This window comes from Rhinatrema bivittatum, chromosome 2 (assembly GCF_901001135.1).
Source record: "Rhinatrema bivittatum chromosome 2, aRhiBiv1.1, whole genome shotgun sequence".
NCBI lineage: Eukaryota > Metazoa > Chordata > Amphibia > Gymnophiona > Rhinatrematidae > Rhinatrema > Rhinatrema bivittatum.
In genome coordinates, this window is record NC_042616.1 from 514,166,010 (window position 1) to 514,187,360 (window position 21,351).

The 21,351-nt window shown below is 44.7% G+C and overlaps 1 long non-coding RNA gene across 1 annotated transcript in view; it reads left to right on the forward strand.

The window, feature by feature from the left end:
• LOC115086193 overlaps positions 1 to 21,351 on the forward strand; it is a 76,202-nt gene that overhangs the window by 18,665 nt on the left and 36,186 nt on the right. The window lies entirely within an intron of this gene.

Genomic DNA, 21,351 nt, shown 5'->3' on the forward strand with positions numbered 1-21,351 from the left:
ACTTCACATTCTGAGTGGCAATCTGCAGGAATTCATTAAGCTGCACATAAATTACTTACACATAAAATATATTGCATGGATTGAACACAAAATAAGTATATACTATTTTATTTATATATACACATCTATAGAACTCACTTAAACTTTGGCAGTCGAAGATCTTAACCCAGTCTTATAACTATCAACTGTTATTTAACCTACATTAGGCACTGTATCTTTTACTTATGCCTACATTAGGCACTGTATCTTTTACTTATGTTATTAACCCCATATATACTTATCCAAGTTATATCGACCTGTTCATTGTAAGACATTTACTTGTCAATGTTATTGTTAGAATGTAAACCGAATTGATCAGTAATTCTGTTATTGGAAAATCGGTATATAAAAATGCTAAATAAATAAAATAAATATACTGCATAAGTACATAAAATTTGCCATACTGGGTCAGACCAAAGCCTAGTATCTTGTTTCCAACAGTGGCCAATCCAAATCACAAGTACCTGGTAGGATCCCAAGGGGTAGATAGATACCATGCTGCTTATCCTAACAATGGTTTATGGACTTTTCATTTAGGAATTTGTCCAATCCTTTTATATTTGCAGTTACACTAATAGCTTTCACCACATCCTCTGACATTGAAGTCCAGAGTTAATTATGATTTAAGTAAAAATAAAAATAAAATTCTCTTATGAGCTTTAAATGTATCACATTGTAACTTCATTGTGTGTCCCCTAGTTTTTGTACTCTTTAAAAGAGTAAACATGTTTGATACAAACAACAAAAGAGTAAACAACCGATTAAAGTTTACTCATTCAACTTCACTCATGATTTTATAGAACTCTTAACGTATCTTCCCTTTGTCATCTCTTCTCTAGGCTGAAGAGTTCTAATCTCTTTAGCCTTTTCTCATAGGGTAATCGTTCCATCCTCTCTGTACCTTTTTCTAATTCTGTCATATCTTTATTGAGATGTGGTAAGCAGAACTGCACAAAATACTCAAGATGAGGGCACACCGTGGAGTCACACATCAACATTATAATATTCTCTGTTTTATACTTCATTCCTTTCCTAATAATTTCCTGGCATTCTATTTCCTTTCTTGGCTTCTGCTACACACTGAGCAGAAGATTTCAATATATCATATCCTGAATGGTGACTCCTAATGTGGAACCTTGTATTGTGTAGCTATAATCTTACGATTCCCGGCCGTGGGATGCCACGGCCGGGCCCTTACCTTCCTCCGGCAGCCCCCCGTGCCTTCAGGGCCACAGCTTGGCCGCTCTGCAGCGGCGTCTCCACGAGGGAGACGCTGCCGAACTCCTGCGCTTCCTCCTTCAGCTCCGCCTCCTAGGCGCGTGCGTGCAGGGGGCTGTAATTTAAAGGAACATCGGCGGAAAATGCAGCCTGGCTCTCCGGAGTGACGTCAGGACGCCGGCAACATTTAAACCACCACCAGCCTTTCAGTCCTCACCACCTTGCAACGAGGTTCGCTCTTATGAGTCTTGCTAGTTGCTGTCTTTACTTGTTCCTGCCTTGTTCCTTCCCCAGCCCTTCCTTGCCTGCTTCTGACTTCGACTCGTCTCCTGGCTCCTGACTCCTGACTTTGGCTCATCCTCTGGTATCCTGCTTGCTGCCTGTCTCGACTCTGGTTCGTCTTCAGTCTCCGCCGCCTGCCCCGACTCCTGGTTTGTCCACTTCCTGCTTGTAGGTTGCCTGATGTCTTCCGGACTGCTCCGTCCAGGAGACCTCGCCTAAGTCCAAGCGGCTCGGGTCCTCACGGGTTCCTGCTGGGGGACCTCGGGCTTCCAGTGGTGAAGTTCTGGTTGGTCTCCTGGCTCCAGTCACTCCTTCACTTCGTAACCTCTGGACTACTCTTCAGGTACTCTCCTTCTAGAGACCACACATAAGTCCAAGCAGTTTGGATCCTCAAGGGCTCCTCCCAGGGGGATCTCAGGCTTCCAGTGGTGGAAGATTCGGTGGGTCTCCTGACTTGAACCGCCTCCTGGCTATGACCTCCACTGTGGGCCTTCTCACGGTATGCCTTTATCATCTCTAGCCAGCTCAAGGGTCCACGAACTCAAAATATAATTTGGGTTACTCTTCCCTAAATGCATCACTTTGCACTTGTCCACATTAGATTTCATGTCCAGTCTCCCAGTTTTGCAAGAGATTCTTTTTTTGTTCTCATGGCCTTGCTTTTCTTCTTTTTCTTCAGCTTTTGTGGTATTTAGTGAGTTTTCCACCAGGTAGGAAGGAGGCTTATCCTAATGCACACTTAAGTCCTTAAAGACCTTCACCTAATCCCTCCCTTCCTTTTTTTTAGACTTTTTTCACCACTCTTCCCCTACACTAGCACTTGGTCCTTGGTTGCCCCTGAGCTCCTTCTTCATTTGGGTTACCAATCCACTAGTAAACCAGCCATTTTGTTTTTAAAGGAAACTGGTGACCAGAAGACCAGAAATCAGGCCAATGTAAGTTCTGTGTTTCTGTAGCCTGCCCTGCCCGCCCCTGCTCGGCTCTGCATCCTCCCCAGGGCATCTGTAATCTTACAGGACTTCAGGGCTGCTCCAAAACCTCCTGTTCTCTAGATTCTGTCAATGCCCACATTAAATTTAATTTGCCATTTGCATGCCCAGTCTCCCAGTTTGCAAGGTTCTCATAATTTCACACAATCCTCTTGTGTTTTAACAACTTTGAATAATTTTGTGTCAACAGCAATATTTAATCACCTTCCTGTTTACCATTTCCAGGTTTATAAATATATTTAAAAAGCTGTGGTCCCAGAACAGATCCCTGTGGCACCTCACTATTCAACTTTCTCCATTGGTAAAATTTACCATTTAGACCTACTCTCTGTTTTCTATTGTTTAACCAGTCCCAATCCAGTATAGGATACTGCCGCATCCCATGACTTTTTAATTTCCTAAGAAGTCACTCATGAGGGACTTGGTCGAATGCTTTCTGGAAATCCAGGTACACTATATTAACTGTCTCACCTTTTATCCACATGTTTATTTACACTCTCAAAATAATGTAGCAGATTGATGAGGCAAGACTTCCCTTGGTTAAATCCATGTTGTCTTTATTCCATTAAACTTTTCCTCACCTGCACGCTCAGCTCGCGCGATCGGCGCAGCCCGCTCAGGGCAAGAGCCCCTCCAACCACGGCGACTGGCTCGCAGACCGCCCAGCACCGGATATCACGTGGGCTACACTGGACGCACCCACCCGGAGGCCAGCCCAATCGGAGGCCTTACTCACGCCCACGTCAGCGCTGGAGAACGGTGAGGGTTTTTAAAGCCGTGCTCTCTCCCGGGGCGCCCTTTTCCTCACCTGCACGCTCAGCTCATGCGATCGGCGCAGCCCACTCGGGGCAAGAGCCCCTCCGACCACCGTGACCGGCCCACAGACCGCCCAGCATAGGATACCACGTGGGCTACCCCGGACGCACCCACCCGGAGGCCAGTAGCCCAATCGGAGGCCTTACTCATGCCCACGTCAGCGCTGGAGAATGGTGAGGGCTTTTAAAGCCATGCTCTCTCCCGGGGTGCCATTTTCCTCACCTGCACGCTCATCTCACGCGATCGGCGCAGCCCACTCGGGGCAAGACCCCCTCCGACCACCGCAACTGGCCCACAGACCGCCCAGCATCGGATACCGCGTGGGCTACCCCGGACGCACCCACCCGGAGGCCAGGAGCCCAATCGGAGGCCTTACTCATGCCCACGTCAGCGCTGGAGAATGGTGAGGGCTTTTAAAGCCATGCTCTCTCCCGGGGTGCCATTTTCCTCACCTGCACGCTCATCTCACGCGATCGGCGCAGCCCACTCGGGGCAAGACCCCCTCCGACCTCCGCAACTGGCCCACAGACCGCCCAGCATCGGATACCGCGTGGGCTACCCCGGACGCACCCACCCGGAGGCCAGGAGCCCAATCGGAGGCCTTACTCACCCCTACGTCAGCGCTGGAGAACGGTGAGGGCTTTTAAAGCCGTGCTCTCTCCCGGGGCGCTGCGCTCCCGAAGGAGTGTGACCTAAGGGGCCTGCCCCTTAGTGCGCCCCTTTGTGAGCCTGTATTGAGCACCTGAACTTCAGAACAGAACGCAAACAGACGGACTATCGCATCTTTGGCCTACACATTGCTCTAAGGCTCTCCCTTCTCCTGCGACTAGCGTCCGGAACCCCACCCCAGCCTCGACTCGGCTTCGCCGCCTCGAGGCAGACTGGGATTGGAAACCAGTGGATGGTTTTGTCTGTTCTCTACCCTTCTGAATTGTATTGCCGAATTGTATTGTTTTATGCTGTTTTCTGCTGAATCCTCCTCTTCTTTCCTCGCACCCTGTGCCACCCAACATCCGCTATGGCAAGCGTTGCAACTTACCCCATCCCGCGCATCCACTACCCTACTCGTAGACCACCTCACCCCTCCCATTACAACCTGGCCACCCTGGCCACTCAGCGTAAATCCCTACTACCCATCCTCATCTCCCCATTCACCCAATTCCTAGGCCTCACAACCCTATCCATTCTACTATTTAATGCACAGTTACTCTCCAAAAAAACTGTAATCCTTAATGACCTTTTACTTGACCATGAGCCAGAAATTTGCGCCATTACAGAGACATGGCTCAAAGACTCAGACATTGTTCTCCTCAACCAGCTACCTACCCTCACCTATGACATCTTCTCCATACCAAGACCTAAGAAACGAGGCAGCCTCTTAGCCGTCAAGAAACTCAAACCTGTGAACATCAACACCCCACACAGAATTGAAATAGGGCTGTATAAATCTCAGGAAATCCAAATCTGCATTGTCTACGCCCCCCCCTGGCATCCTAGAACTCGACCCCTCCCCCTAATTGAATGCATCTCCAATAATATTAACGCAGAAGCCCCTGCCATTATTTTAGGAGACTTCAACCTTCACGTTGATGTCACCCCCCGATCACCATCCTGTGAAGCCTTACTTAATTCACTCAACGCCTTTGGTTTCACAAAAATCATTTAATCCCCCACACACAAAGCAGGGCATACCCTTGACCTCATCTTTATCAACTCCAGTATCCTCTCCCCTAACAAGCCCGCATGTACCCCTGTCCCATGGTCTGACCATTCCATTATCAAAACCTCCCTCTCTATAAAAACACCTATCCCACACATCCCCCATACTAGCACCTCCATCGTCTATAGAAAACCCTGCCCCAGTGAGGACCTCATCTCAGCCCTAGCCAGACCCTTATCCAATCTCGACTTCTCCTCCCCTGTGACTGCCCTCAATTCATGGAGCAATGTCACCCTAGGTATTGCCAACAAACTGTGCCCTCTAACCAGCCGTGAAATGAACCCATCTGCAAAAAAACAAAAACCATGGTACTCCACTGAGCTGAGACAAAAAATTACCTCAGACATAAGGAAAGAGCCTAGCACAAAGACCCCACCTCCCAAAAAGATCTTCAAGTCCTTCCTACATCACTACAGACCTGCCACCATTAAAGCTAAACGCGACTTCTATGCCGCAAGAATACATGACTACAAATTAGGGATGTGAATCGTGTCCTCGATCGTCTTAACGATCGATTTCGGCTGGGAGGGGGAGGGAATCGTATTGTTGCCGTTTGGGGGGGAAAATTTCATGAAAAATCGTGAAAAATCTAAAAATCGCAAAACCGGCACATTAAAACCCCCTAAAACCCACCCCCGACCCTTTAAATTAAATCCCCCACCCTCCCGAACCCCCCCCCAAATGAGTTAAATAACCTGCGGGTCCAGCGGCGGTCCGGAACGGCAGCGGTCCGGAACGGGCTCCTGCTCCTGAATCTTGTTGTCTTCAGCCGGCGCCATTTTCCAAAATGGCGCCGAAAAATGGCGGCGGCCATAGACGAACACGATTGGACGGCAGGAGGTCCTTCCGGACCCCCGCTGGACTTTTGGCAAGTCTCGTGGGGGTCAGGAGGCCCCCCACAAGCTGGCCAAAAGTTCCTGGAGGTCCAGCGGGGGTCAGGGAGCGATTTCCCGCCGCGAATCGTTTTCGTACGGAAAATGGCGCCGGCAGGAGATCGACTGCAGGAGGTCGTTCAGCGAGGGTTCCGGCGCCTCGCTGAACAACCTCCTGCAGTCGATCTCCTGCCGGCGCCATTTTCCGTACGAAAACGATTCGCGGCGGGAAATCGCTCCCTGACCCCCGCTGGACCTCCAGGAACTTTTGGCCAGCTTGTGGGGGGCCTCCTGACCCCCACGAGACTTGCCAAAAGTCCAGCGGGGGTCCGGAAGGACCTCCTGCCGTCCAATCGTGTTCGTCTATGGCCGCCGCCATTTTTCGGCGCCATTTTGGAAAATGGCGCCGGCTGAAGACAACAAGATTCAGGAGCAGGAGCCCGTTCCGGACCACTGCCGTTCCGGACCGCTGCTGGACCCGCAGGTTATTTAACTCATTTGGGGGGGGTTCGGGAGGGTGGGGGATTTAATTTAAAGGGTCGGGGGTGGGTTTTAGGGGGTTTTAGTGTGCCGGCTCACGATTCTAACGATTTATAACGATAAATCGTTAGAATCTCTATTGTATTGTGTTCCATAACGGTTTAAGACGATATTAAAATTATCGGACGATAATTTTAATCGTCCTAAAACGATTCACATCCCTACTACAAATACAACCCTAAAGCCCGCTTCACCTACGTATCCAATCTTACCAAACCCACTCCCCCCGCTATCCCGGACAATGAAGCGAGCAGCAAATGTGAAGAACTGGCTCTCTACTTTCACACTAAAATTGCAAACATCCTCCTTAGATTCCCCCCTGACCCCCACCCCCTCCCTGGAGGCTCATGCTCTACCTCTGCCACCTTCAACTCTCTGGACCTTGTCTCATCAACCGAAATTGTATCAATCCTCAAAAAGATCAAACCGGCAACACACCCCTCTGACACCATTCCCACTAAAGCCCTCCTTATGATACCTGATACCATTGCCAAACCCATTGCCGACGTCATCAATTGCTCCCTCAATGCAGGCATAATACCTGATTCCCTCAAACATGCAGTGGTCAAACCGCTGCTCAAGAAACCCTCACTAGACCCCAAGGACCCAGATAACTTTCGCCCTATTTCCAACCTCCCGTTCATCTCCAAAATTATGGAGAAGGTCTTTAATGCCCAATTAACAGACTACCTTGAAACCATCCTTCCCAATTCAGCTTCCGCAAGTATCTCAATACCGAGACCCTCCTGCTCTCCTTAACTGATTACCTCATCCAAGGCATAGACCAAGGACACTGTTACATCCTTGCCCTGCTGGACATTTCGGCTGCCTTCGACACTATAAACCATAATCATCTGCTCTCCCGCCTATCTGACATCGGCCTCTCTGGCTCTGCCCTTCAGTGGTTCACTTCCTATCTCGCCAACAGACAATTCTCCATTAAGATAAGCAACCCTGAATCCTCCTCTTACTCCCTCTCTCAAGGAGTCTCCCAAGGTTCCTCCCTCTCATTCACCTTATTCAATATGGGGGAAATTTTCAAAGGAGTTACACGCATAAATGTAACTACTATTGTAGCAATTTTCAAAAGCCATTTACTCACGTAAAGTGCACTTATGCGAATAAATCCTATGGTCGATTCAATGGCATATATTGTAGCAATTTTCAAAAGCCCACTTACTCGAGTAAAGTGCATTTACATGCGTAAAACCCAGATTTACGCATGTAAATGCTTTTTAAAATCTGGCCCTATATATCTCACCCCCCTTTGCCAGCTTTTATCTGATCTTGGCCTCAAATTTTATGTCTATGCTGGTAACATGCAAATCATTATACCCATTCAAGGCTCTCTGTCTAACACCCTCGAATTCTGGGGAAATTGCCTTGCAGCCATCAATAATTTACTCACAAAACTCCACTTGGCTCTAAACACTTCCAAAACCGAACTGCTCCTCATCTCTCAACACTTACCTATTAAACCCGATCTTGCTAACGATCCGGCCTACAAAACACTCCACTCACAACACAGTGCCAGAAACCTCGGGGTTCAGATTGACCAACAGCTGAACCTAAAAAGTCACATCAATTCAATCCTCAAGGAAGGATTTTATAAACTCAATGTCATGAAGAAACTGAAGCCTTTACTCCATGCTAAAAACTTCTGTACTGTCATCCAGGCCACCCTTGCATCGAAAATGGACTACTGCAACTCGCTCCTCCTTGGCCTCCTCTATTCCTCTATAAAACCCCTCCAATTGCTGCAGAACGCTGTAGCCAGAACTATCTCCAATACATGCAAATACGACCACATCACTCCTGTCCTGAAAGACCTTCACTGGCTCTCTGTCCCATCCCATATCCTCTTTAAAACCCTCTCCACCATACACAAAGCCATCTACTCCCATAACGCCAACTGGCTTGACGACCCCATCTGCCTCTCTTGCTCCAACCGTCCCACTAGAACATCCATTAAAGCGACACTCCAAGTGCCGTCCTTAAAGAAGGCATGTCTCACCTCTACAAGAGATCGGGCTCTCTCCATCGCCGGCCCCACACATTGGAACGCCCTTCCGACCAACCTTAGGCTAGAAGCAGGCTCTGCAAAATTTAAGTCCTCATTAAAGACCTGGCTTTTTAAACAAGCCTACCCCCAGAGCCCTCAACAGCTCCCCAGACTCTGATTCAATCCTATTCTGTACATAGATGCATCATACTTTATATTGTACATAGATGTATCATATTATATATTGTACATAATTGTCTCATAATTTAATCAGAACCTTTCATTATGTTGTTGATGTTACTATCCTCAAGTTACCCGTTATGACTGTTCCCTCTCTTTTCCTTGCTTTTTTCTAGTTAAATGTTCCCCTTCCCCTCTCCCTGTTTTTTGTAATTTCCATCCTTTAAGTTTCACTGTAAACCGATATGATGTTTCCCACTAATGTCGGTATAGAAGAACTACAAATAAATAAATAAATAAACTATGCTTATCTATATGTTCAGCATTTGTGTTCTGTATGCCTGTCTCTACCATTTTGCATGACATAGACATCAGACTCACTAGTTTGTAGTTTCCTGGATCACCCCTTGATTAGTTTTTAAACATTGGCATTATATTAGCTACCCTCCAGGCTTCAGGTATCATACATGATTTTAATGATAGTTTACAAATTAATAATATGTCCACAATTTCAATTTTTCAGTTCTTTCAGCACTCTGGGATGATTACCATCAGGCCCAGGTGATTTGATACTCTTTAGTTTGTCAATTTGCCCTGTTACATTTTCCAGGGTCACTGCGATTTATTTCAGTTCCTCTGAATCATCACCTTTGAATATAATTTCTGGCATAGGCATCTCTCTTACATCTTCCTCAGTGAAGACCAAAGCAAAGAATTAATTTAGTCTCTCTGCTATGACTTTGTCATCCATAAGTGCCCCTTTTACCCCTTGATCATCTAATGGTCCAACTGATTCCCTCACAGGCTTTTTACTTTAAATATACCTGAAAACATTTTTAATATGAGTATTTGCCTCCACAGCAAGCTTCTTTTCAAATTCTCTGCTTGCCATCCTTATCAATGCTTCGCATCTAACTTGCCAGTGCTTATGCTGTTCCTGTTTTCTTCATTCAGATCTCTTTTTTTCTATTTGCTGAAATATGTTCTTTTAGCTAATATAGCCTCTCTCATCTCACCTTTTTAACTATGCTGGTAGTCATTTAGCCTTCCTTCCACCTTTTTCTAGTGCACGGAATACATCTGGTCTGGACTTCCAAGGTGGTATTTTTAAATAACTTCCATGCCTGATGTCAATTGTTAACTTTTGCAGCTGCTCTTTTAAGTTTTTTCCTAACCATTTCCCTCATTTTATCATAGTCACCCTCCTGACAATTAAATATTGTTGCAGTAGATTTCTTTAGTGTTCTCATTTGAGTTATTAAGTCAAATTTGATCATGTTGTGATCACTATTGCCAAGTGGCTCCAACACTGTTACCTCTTGCATCAAATGTTGTGTTCCACTAAGGACTAGGTCTAAAATAATTTCTTCTCTTTTGTTAGTTTTTGTACCAGCTGCTCCATGAAGCAGTCATTTATTTCATCTATGAATATTATCTCTCTAGCATGTCCTGATGTAACATTCACCCAGTCAATACTGGGGTAATTGAAATCACCCATTATTACTGTGCTGCTGATTTTGTTAGCTTCCCTAATTTCTTTTAAGATTTCATTGTTTGTTTATTCATTCTGGCTAGGTGGATGGTAGTACACCCCCACTGCTATCTTATTCTTCTTTTCTCCTGGAATTTCTATCCATAAAGATTCAACATTATATTTTGATTCCTGCAGAGATTTTATCCTGTTTGTCTCAATACCCTCTTTAATGTATTGTGCCACCCCTCCACCAATTTTATCCATCCTATCATTTTGATATAACTTGTACCCTGGTATCATAGTGTCCCATTGGTTATCTTCCTTCTACCAGATCTCTGGGATGCCAATTATATCAAACTTTTCATCCAGTGCTATACACTCTAACTCTCCCATCTTATTTTTTAGACTTCTAGCATTTCTATACAGATATTGCAAAGTATTTTTGTTTGTATTAACAACCTGCTTATCAGTTATTAAGGGTAATTTGAAATATTTCTGCCTTGTCTGCTCTTTAATTAAAGCCACCTGGTCCACTTTAGCATTTATTACAACCTCTCTACTGAGATGCCCTAAATTCCCTGTTCTTTTAGTATCCCTCAAGGATACATCATTCTGAACCATGCACATTTGAGCAACTGTCATCTTTCCTCCATCATCTAGTTTAAAAGCTGCTCTCGCCTTTTTAAAGATTAGTGCCAGCAGCCTGGTTCCACTCTGATGAAGGTGGAGTACATCCTTTTGTAAAAGGCCATCCCTTCCTAACAAACCTAGAACCCTCTTCCATGCACCATCATCTCATCCATGCATTGTGATTATAGAGCTCTGTCTGCTTCTGGGGTCCTGTACGTGGAATGGGGAACATTTTCTGAGAATGCTACCCTGGAGGTTCTGGATTTCAACTTTCTATCTAAAATCCTATATTTGTCTTCAGGAACCTCTCTCCTGACTTTCCAATGTTGTTCGTACCAACATGTACAAATATAGCGGCGTGAGGTCCACCACGTTCACACCAGGCAGGCAAGTTACCAAGCAATCCTCATATCCACTAGCCACCTAGCTATTTACCTTCCTAATAATCAAATCACCAATTACAATGGCTGTCTTAACCCTTCCTTCCTGGGCACATACCCCTGGAGGATACATCATCTTGAGTGCAGATTCTAGCTACAAGAATGCTTCCTGCCTCACCAAGGTGATCCTCTCCTTCCAGGTGACCTTTCTCCTCCAAGGCAGCACAGGGTCTGCCAGATTGGAGGTAAGACTTCTCTACTATATCCCTGAAGGTCTCCTCTATATACCTCTCTGTCTCCCTTAGCTCCTCCAGGTCTATCACTCTAGCCTCCAGAGATTGGACTCATTCTCTGATGGCTTGGAGCTCTTTGCACCGAGTGCACACAACCTTTCACCAGCTGGAAGATAGTCATACATATGGCACGCCATGAAAAACACCGGAAAGCCTCCGTCTCACTGCTGAATTACTATCTCCATCTTAATTTTATTGATTTTTTTATCGAGTTAAAATTTCTGATAGAGTAGGGATATTTAGCTAATTTAAAATACTTTTAGTCTATTGATTTATTTTACATTTGTCTGTCAATGACCTTCAAAACACTACAAATAATCTATTTATAACTATATAGTTACCAACCCTATTGACTCTTGTTTTGAATTAATTTCCTTATGTATAAAATCTTTAGTAAATTTAGAATAAGAAACTTTAAGGTATGGCATGTGCTTCCAGTCCTCTTCTGCTGCAAGGGATGTGGGGCCTCTGGAAACTTGGGCTGTGGAGGATGAAGTCTGAATTGCTCGTGGTGACTTCTGGATTCTTCTCTCCAGGGCTGCTGGGTAATGAATACAGATGAGCCTTCCAGTTCTTTTTTCCTGCCTTCAAGCTGTTTTAGAGCCTATAATGTCTCCAGATTGGGCAATTCCCACAGAAGTGGTCTGAGAAGGAAGGTAATCGAGGTCTAAATTGAAGGAGACTAATTGAATAAAATAAATATCTCTCATCAAATTTTGCTGAAACCCTCATGTGGTAACCTCATTATATAACATCTAGACAAAATCTCAGCAAAGCCATGACTACTACTGAAGTATGAAAAGAAGCAAGAAGAAAAATTCATACTGGCCACTCATTGCCCAGAATACATGATTGCCCATATATATCCTAAGCACTAGTGCCAATGATGGCGGAGATGATAGTGCTAAATTTTAGGTGAAGACAACATTCCTTATAGACCATTGTGAACCTATTCATGGACCCACTGCACTAGGAGATGAATCATAAACAGATTCACCAATATGATCCAATTTTAACACTTGAAAATTCACATGACCCTGGAGATCAACCAAAACAAATTAGGAGGGATGTGGTTCCTCTCCAACAATCATTTCACTCACCCTTTCTACACTACAGATTATTCTCTCTCTTAACTTCCACCCTTTCTAGTCAATCCTCTTTCTGAACATCCACCACTTCCAGAGGACCTCCTCTCTTAATCTCCTACCCTCCAATGGACCCCTCCACTCTTACCGATCCTATCTTACATTCTCCCCAGCCTACCCCTTTATTTAATTTCCCCAGCTGATCCTCTTTCACCCCAAATCCTTCTTATAACCACCAACTGATCCTCTTTCATCCATTCCCTCTCACCCATTCCTTCTTCACTCTCATCCCCCCTCTATTTCCTCCCAGCCTCACCACCTCCTCTCCAACTCTTGTCTCACATCCCATTAGCTGACCCCCTCTCAACTCTAGCTCCTCTCTTACATCCTCCAGTCAAACTTCTTTCATTCCCTTTCTCTTACTCTCCTTAATCAGTTCCTCTCCAGCTAATCCAATCCTCAAACCCCCTCCTGCATCTGATCATCCCTTTCAATGATCTCTTCTTTAAAAATCCCCTGGGTCATGGTCAGCAGTGACATTTTCTTTTGGGCCCCGGGCCAAAACTGGATGACAGCCGGTAAGAAGACAATGCAGGCTGAAGACCTGAGCAACATTTTTTTATCTTGGGCAGGTTCAGTGATGGGTAAGGAGAGTGAAGTTATGGTAATCTTCACTGGCCTTTGCATATTCAGCCCTTCCCTCCCCTCATGCTTATTTGCAAGCCAAACTCTGATCTGCAAGTGGCAACAGTGAAAGTCAGCACAGGGACTGTGAGCCAGTACAAGCTCCCAGAATTTGCAGCAGCCCTAATCCTCCTCGTGCTGGACTTCTTGTTACCACAGAAACTCATACAAGAGCAGGACCAGGACCACTACCTGAGTGTGCACTGCCTCACAGGTTCACTGCTCCCTTCCACTACTAATGCTGCTGTTTCTGGCACCTTGAAGAGCATTGCCATTTGAGGAACTTGTGACCCCAGCTGAAAGTATTGTGACCCTATTTGAGATCCTGACTCACAGTTTGGGAAGCCCTGCCATAGAAGCTAATGAAAAAATTAAGAGGACTGTCTTCAGGTAAGTGGACTCCTGAAGGGAAAAAGGAAATAATATGCTGCCGCCTTTATCCCAAAACCCCTGAATTTAAATCTTAAGGGCATGCAAAGAAAGCCATGCAGATTTAAATACATGGAAGAAAGAGCAAACATATGAAAGCAAAAGCCTCAAAAGGCAACAAATAACAATTTAAGATCTTTAATGGGACATATCATGAAACAGGAGTACCTAAGTGATGACATCATAAAACAACTAAGAGATAATGATGAAAAAGAAATCACAAGGGAAAAAGGAGAGCCAGAGGTGGGGAGCCCTAGAAGAGAGGGGCCAGAACAGGAAAGAAACATCAGAATAAAGGGGTTAAAAGCAGCTAGAGCAATTGAAGAGATGCTGGAACCATCAAGAAGTGCCAGAGCAGCCAAGCAGCTCTAATGGAAAGGTGCCAAAAATAGTCAGTGCAATTGGAAGTGTTAAGATAATAAACCATGTTTTGTCATTATAATGTTTAGTTGTTGATCAGGTCTATTTGTATGGTGAATAGTTTGATTAATTAGACCAAGTTTATATACCTTCATTGGTTTGTTGGTTTACATATTTGCTGATGGCATCCAACTTTGCATTCAAATGGGGCCTGACCAAACTTCATCCTTTGCAGACCTCAATGACACCAATGGCTTTGCAGACCTCTTAACACCAATGGCTTAGTGACCACAAATTCTAACTAAACTTCTCTAAATCAGAACTCCTCTTGCTCAGCTGATAAGGTCACCTCTTACAAATAGTACCTTCCCTGTCAGGTACCCTGTTATAGCTTAAGGAATCTGTTCGAAGCCTAGGGGTTCAGCTCAGCAAAACCTCACAATGGAATCTCTCACATCTGGTAAGGATCTTCATTATGTACCTATGCCAGATCCTCAAACTGCTCAATTACTTCAGTAAACACAATCTTGATACTGTAATTAATGCAATAATCTTCCAACTCCCTATTTAATGGCCTCACACAATACAATATGAAGTGCCTTCAGCTCTTTCAAAGTATTGCCACTAGAATTTTGGTTGGAGCCAAAGTAACCAACCAGATAAAACGTATCCTTCACCAACTGTATTGGTTCCCAGATGAAAGTAGGATAGCATTCAAAACTCTCTGCTTTCATTTTTACTAAAGTGTGTGTAAACAAGCACTAGAGTAGATCTCCCGGCTTCTTTCCTCCTACACACCCAAAAGAGATCTCTGGTCCTCCAATATAGCTCTTCTTTCTTCTCCTCCTCTGGCCTCTTCTAGATTGACCTGTATGAGACCTTGTGCTTTTAGCTATTATGCATCAAAATTGTGGAACCAGGAACCACTAACCCTAAGACTTGAGCCTTGCTACCTCACTTTCAGGAAAAAAAAGCTAAAGCATGGTTTTTAAGCCAGGCCTTCCCTTCAGAGACCCCATTCAACCTGATCTAACTCCCTAAACTTCCAATTAAGGACTTGAAGTTACACACCCTGGCTTCTCAATGCTATGCTAACTGTAAATTTGATCCCCACTGCAAGTTATTTCAATTGCAGTTTGATCTAAATTGAAGGTAATTCATCTTGAGGCCATTCACAGTAAAAGGTGGAATATCAAATGTCTATAAATAGATATATAAATAAATCTCAAGCAGGCGAGGACATATGCTGTAGATCTAACAAATCCTCATGTATATTTCTTGACTGCAATTTGAGGCAAGCCTGTTCATCCTACGCTGCTGCAGGTCACCCAGTCTGAAAGTGTAGGAAGCATGTTCCAGGCATTCGGGGAAAGGCTGCTAATTGAGGAGCTCCTCTTGTCCCAGGGCCCAACTCCAATTCATCTTAAATGCATGCAAGAATGGTTGCAGTATTGTCTAGACAGAAAGGCATTAATTGTCTTGCACGAGGGATTTGGAAAGGATTTTATTATGATCCCTTATGGCCTTTGGGACAGGGATGAGGAGGGAGAATGGCAAGTCTGCAGCAATGCTATGGGATGAAGTTTAGAAAAAGCTTAGCTGGAGAGTTGACTAAAGGGAGGATAGTGGATCTATTTCCATGCCCACCATTTGAGAGGCTGTACCTCTTCCCCCTTGGCAGCAGTGCCTAAAGAGAGGGAAAGGTTTAGGTTTATCCTCAACCTGTCATCTCTGCTTGGTTCCTCGGTAAATGATGGTGTCCCTAAGGAACAATGCTTTGTGTAATATGCCTTCTTCAGTTCAGCTGTGGTATTGATTAGAAACATAAGTAAAAGGGTACTCATAGTGAATGAGGGCACCTTTCCACTTGTTGCCAGTGCAACCAGATAACTTTCTGGAGGTTTGAGGGTGACTGAAGACTTTGAGATTCTAATAGGGATGTGAATCGTTTTTTGACGATTTAAAATATCGTCCGATATATTTTAAATTGTCAAAAATCGTTAGGGCCACGATACAATACCAATTCCCCCGATTTATCATTAAAAAATCGTAAATCGGGGGAAGGGGGAGGGCAGGAACTTACTTACTTGCCCTAAACCAATGGCAGGAAAACCGGCACACTAAAACCCCCTAAAACCCACCCCCGACCCTTTAAATTAAATCCCCCACCCTCCCGAACCCCCCCCAAATGCCTTAAATTACCTGGGGGTCCAGCGGCGGTCCGGAACAGGCTCCTGCAATTGAATTGTGTTGTCTTCAGCCGGTGCCATTTTGCAAAATGGCGGCCGCAAAATGGCGGCGGCCATAGACCAACACGATTCGACTGCAGGAGGTCGTTCCGGACCACCACTGGACTTTTGGCAAGTCTTGTGGGGGTCAGGAGGCCCCCCAAGCTGGCCAAAAGTCTCTGGGGGTCCAGCGGGGGTCCGGAAAACGATCTCCTGCCGCGAATCATTTTCCGTACGGAAAATGGCGCCTGCAGGAGATCGACTGCAGGAGGTCGTTCAGCGGGGGTTCCGGACCGCTAAAAAAAAAAAAAAATGGCGCCATTGCCCCTTTGCCCTTACCATGTGACAAGGTATCCGTGCCATTGGCCGGCACCTGTCACATGGTAGGAGCACTGGATGTCCGGCGCCATCTTTACTCATCAGCCCATATTATACTATGGGATGATGGCCGGTGCCATGTTTAAAGATGGCGCCGGCCATCTTTACTCATCAGCCCATATTATACTATGGGCTGATGAGTAAAGAAGGCCGGCGCCATCTTTAAAGATGGCGCCGGCCATCCAGTGCTCCTACCATGTGACAGGGGCCAGCCAATGGCACGGATACCCTGTCACATGGTAAGGGCAAATGGGCATCAGCGCCATTTTTTTTTTTTTTAGAACAGGTGATGCCTGGGAAATCTTTCCCTGAGGCCCCCCTGGACCTCTCCCCGAGGTCCCCCGAGGCCCCCCTGGACCACCAGGTAACTTTAAAAGGTTTTGGGGGGTCGATTTAAAGGGTCGGATGGGTTTTTGTTTTTTTTTGCGGCGCGGGCCTCTGTAAAAAAAAAAATAGCGATGGGTCGGGGGGGGGGGGGTTTGATTTAAATGGTCGGATGGGTTTTTTTGTTTTTTTTGCAGCGCGGGCCTCCGTAAAAAAATAATTAGCGATGGGTCAGGTCGGGAGGTCGATTTAAAGGGTCGGATGTGTTTTTGTTTTTTTTTTTTTTTTTGCGGTGCAGGCCTCCTAAAAACATGTGAATTGGAATCGGAAACGATTCCAATTCACATATCATAACGATCAGATTCGAGCCCCCCCGCAGCCGAATCTGATCGTTAAGATGATCTGGCACATGATTCACGTCTCTATTGAATATCAGCAGTGGCAATGCAGGTCTTGAGGGTGTGTCCATTGTCTGGCTGGGCCTCGGGGTGATGACAGGCTCCTGACGATGCTAGTGACAATTTGGAATTTTACTTACTGTATAGGAAGTAAACAGGCATCAGGCATGTATATGGATGAGGGCAAAGCATACCTTTTGATTGGAGTATTCTCATATTGTGTTGGAGAAGTGAAGAATTTATCTAAATGACTGCATTGTCTTAGGAATGTGTAGAGATAGGCAGCACCCAATCCATGTTGAGTTATTTCATTCAGATAAGGCTAGAGGAAAACAGTTCTGGGGTCTTGTAAATAAAATTTATAACCTAAGTTATTTTTCTGTAATGTCTGCATTTTTCATTCAGAAAGCATGGGGTAGATCTTAAAAGGTGCACGCGGATTTTATAACAAGTGCACGCCGGGGTATGCATGTTGAAAATCCATGGGCCATGTGCACATGCACGCTGGATTTTAAAATCCACGTGCGCATGTGTGGTGATGTGCACATGGGGGGGTGATTTTAGTAGATTACACAAGGTGACGAAATCAGGCCTTCCCCCATTCCCTCCCAGTCCGCCCCAATTAAGGAATGGACTGGAAGAGAACTTCCCTACCCCCCTACCTAAACCCCCTCCCTCTTCCCCTCTCCTCCCCACCCCCTTAATCCATCCCAGAAACTTAAATCTTTTGGTTTTACTACTTACTGCTCCCCTGGAGCAGATATAGTTTATGTGCACCTGCCAACTGCCAGCGCGTACTTCCCTGGGACAGTGGCTAATGGCCATTGTCTCAGCCAGCCTCCGCCTCACCCAGACCATGCCCCCTGGCCCGCCTCTTTTTCACGGCCTTGCCACATGCCTAATATTTGTACACGTGGCCGTTTTAAAATTCAGCCAATAGTGCCTACAGTTTTTAGAGTGAGGCATGAATGGACTACGGAAGGCTATACAAGTTTTCACAGACATGATGGGATCCATTTGTTGTAAATCAAGCTTAATTTAACATTGCTTTGCAGGAGGCAACCAAACATTCCTTTTGATTTCAGCAAACAAGGGCTACTTGTATGAGGGAGATGCAGACTAATCATATGGTTGTTAACATCTGGTGCTAGAACCCAAGTTCATTTTCTAAGAAGCTGTAAATATTCTACATTAAGTTCATTAAGACTTTTTTTGGGGGGCTTGCGAGGCAGTTGGGAACATGGTTGAGGGGATGTTGGAGCTGGGATTGACCACTGGGTGGTATGGTTACTATGCAGATGGAAGGATCTCTTTCATTGGCATGTAGCAGAAGAGGTTCCAAAATGAGGAATGGTCAACAACTTAAATTGTCCAGAGTTATAAAGATCTTTTTGCTGAAATTTATTAGGTCTCAATGATGTGTCACAAACACAATAGCTTGAAAGTCCAATTAAAACAGTTCCCTGACATTGCCCGTGTTTCGAACTAATTGCTTCAGGAAGGGCCTCTAATCTGTGTAATAACATGCAACATCAAATTAATATAATGGTAACCTTTATCAACAGGTGAAAGGTACAGCAATGGGGGACACTATGGCCCCCGATATCACCTGCCTCTGTGTCATTGCTTTTGAGTCTAACTTCCTGTATCCATGCCATTGCTGGCCTTTTATAAAATCCTGGCTAAGATATATTGATGATGTATTTCTGGTTTGGGGTGGATCTAAGGTTCAATTTCATGTATTCTTAGACTGGCTTAATTCTTGCAACCCATACCTCCAGTTCTCTGTGGCCATTCACATATCTGAACTCTAACTTTTAGACATTCTGGTAGATTTTCAGGAAATCTATTGACAAGAATACCTTACTGCTGCTCATGTCCCCTATGTGACAATATTCCCATCGGCCAGTTTTTCACCTCCGTGGGTGGGCAAGTCCGGTCCTCGAGGGCTGCAAACCAGTCGGGTTTTCAGGATACCCCTAATGAATATGCATGAAATAGATTTGCATACAACTGAGGCAGTGTGTATGCAGGTCTCTCTCATGCATATTCATTAAGGATATCCTGAAAACCCGACTGGTTTGCAGCCCTCGAGGACCGGAATTGCCCACCCCTGTCTTACAGGCACAAGATATGTTTCACAATTATTGGCTTTCCGGTTACCTGTCTAAGGGCATTAATGCACTTATAAACATGAAAATGTGAACCACGACTTATTATTTCTAAGAACTCCACCATAGACAATGATGTAGTCACCTGTATTCTTCCTTTTTCTATGGCTAGTAATCAGGTCTGTTCTTTGATCCGCCATCATTGGCCATGCTTCTGGCCCCATCCTATTTTTCAAAAGCACCTTAGTTTAGCTTTTCATCATGGTTGTAATCTTCGTGACCTTTTGGTCTCTTCTGAATTTCATGATTTAGATTCCTCCAGTACCTATTTTGGTCACACACCATGCAGATGTTGTAAAGCATGTGAGCTTTCCTTGACACTTTTGATCTTTACACATCCCACAATGGGTAAGACCTTTCCACTTCACTTTTCCTCTGATTGCTCTTCTAAAGGGGTGGTCTACATCATTATGTGTCCATATTCTTATGTCGGTAAGACCTCCTAGATGTATCTGTATGCTTATTTATAAACATTGCTCATTCCTCCATCTAGCAAGGGAGAATACCCCCCTGGTCAAACACTGGCAAGAAGACTAACATTTGCTGAATGAGCTCTGTTTTTCTGTAATTGAAGTTTGCCTTCCTTCTCATGGTGGTGACTTTTCCTGTCTCCTAATACAACATGAACAAAATGGTTCTATGTTCTCATAGTCTGTCCTCATGATCTGAATATGCAAACATTGACTGGTCTATAGTCCTGTGAGTTCCTTTTCTATTGTTTTTACAACTTTAATGACATGATTCACCTCCTCAATGACAACTCTGGTCACATGGCTACCATCCTTCTTTTCATTGATAACTCTGATCACATGATGACATGTTTGGTGCCGTTTTAAAATTACTTAATCCTGTATACCGGAGGTTCTTGCTGATGTGCCATTCTACTTTGACTTGTGAAAAATTAAAAACTCCAGTAAGCCGAGTGTTATTTTTATGATTTTCGGGCAGTAATGTTGTGTCTATGGCTGCCTTGATATTGTCCTCTATTATTATGATATTAATTTGATGTTGCATATTCTTATTACACAGATTGGAGGTCCCTCCCAATGGAGTTAGTTTGAAACATGGTTTGTGTTGGGCTTTAAAGCTATTGTTTTTGTGACACATCATTGAGATTAATGAATACATTCTGGATAACAATTTAATTTGTTGACCATGCCTCCTCATTTTGGATTTATTCCAGTGGTCTGGTCTCCCACTGTATGCATTCCAGCAGAGGAGGTTCCGACATGTGGCAGTGATGAGTGATCTTCTAGAGGGTATCTAAAGCCCTATATTGGGTTGAAAATGGACAGCTATTGGGACTTTGCAATTGGGCTGCCCAGATCCTGGGTGAAAGGGATGTTTGACCTGTTTGTTAAGATAATGCTGGGCTCAGGTGGTAGTATGATTGTATGTAATAAATCTGCGGATTTGTAACCCAGTTAATGATGCATGTGTGCTTCTTGTATAGTATCAGTAGCATGGGATCTTCTTAGTGTTTGGATAATTGCCAGGTTCTTGTGGCCTGGATTGGCCACTGTTGGAAACAGGAAGCTGGGCTTGATGGACCCTTGGTCTGACCCAGCATGGCAATTTCTTATGTTCTTATATCAAGTTTACTTAGGGAATAGCCACTGCTATTAATTGGGAAGTGTGCTGGGGGGGGGGGGGGGGGGGCTGATAGAAGTCCCAACTAATAATGTTACATAGTTTGCGGTCAGTTACTTCATATGGAAAATCTCTTACTGAGGTGGTCTAGCAATAAATAGATTTTAGCTCTTCATGAATGTGCCTTTTTGAATGATAAAGCCAACAAAATGATTATTTTAAGATACACTTTCCCACCATCATCTTTTGATTGTGTTCATTTTGAGTTC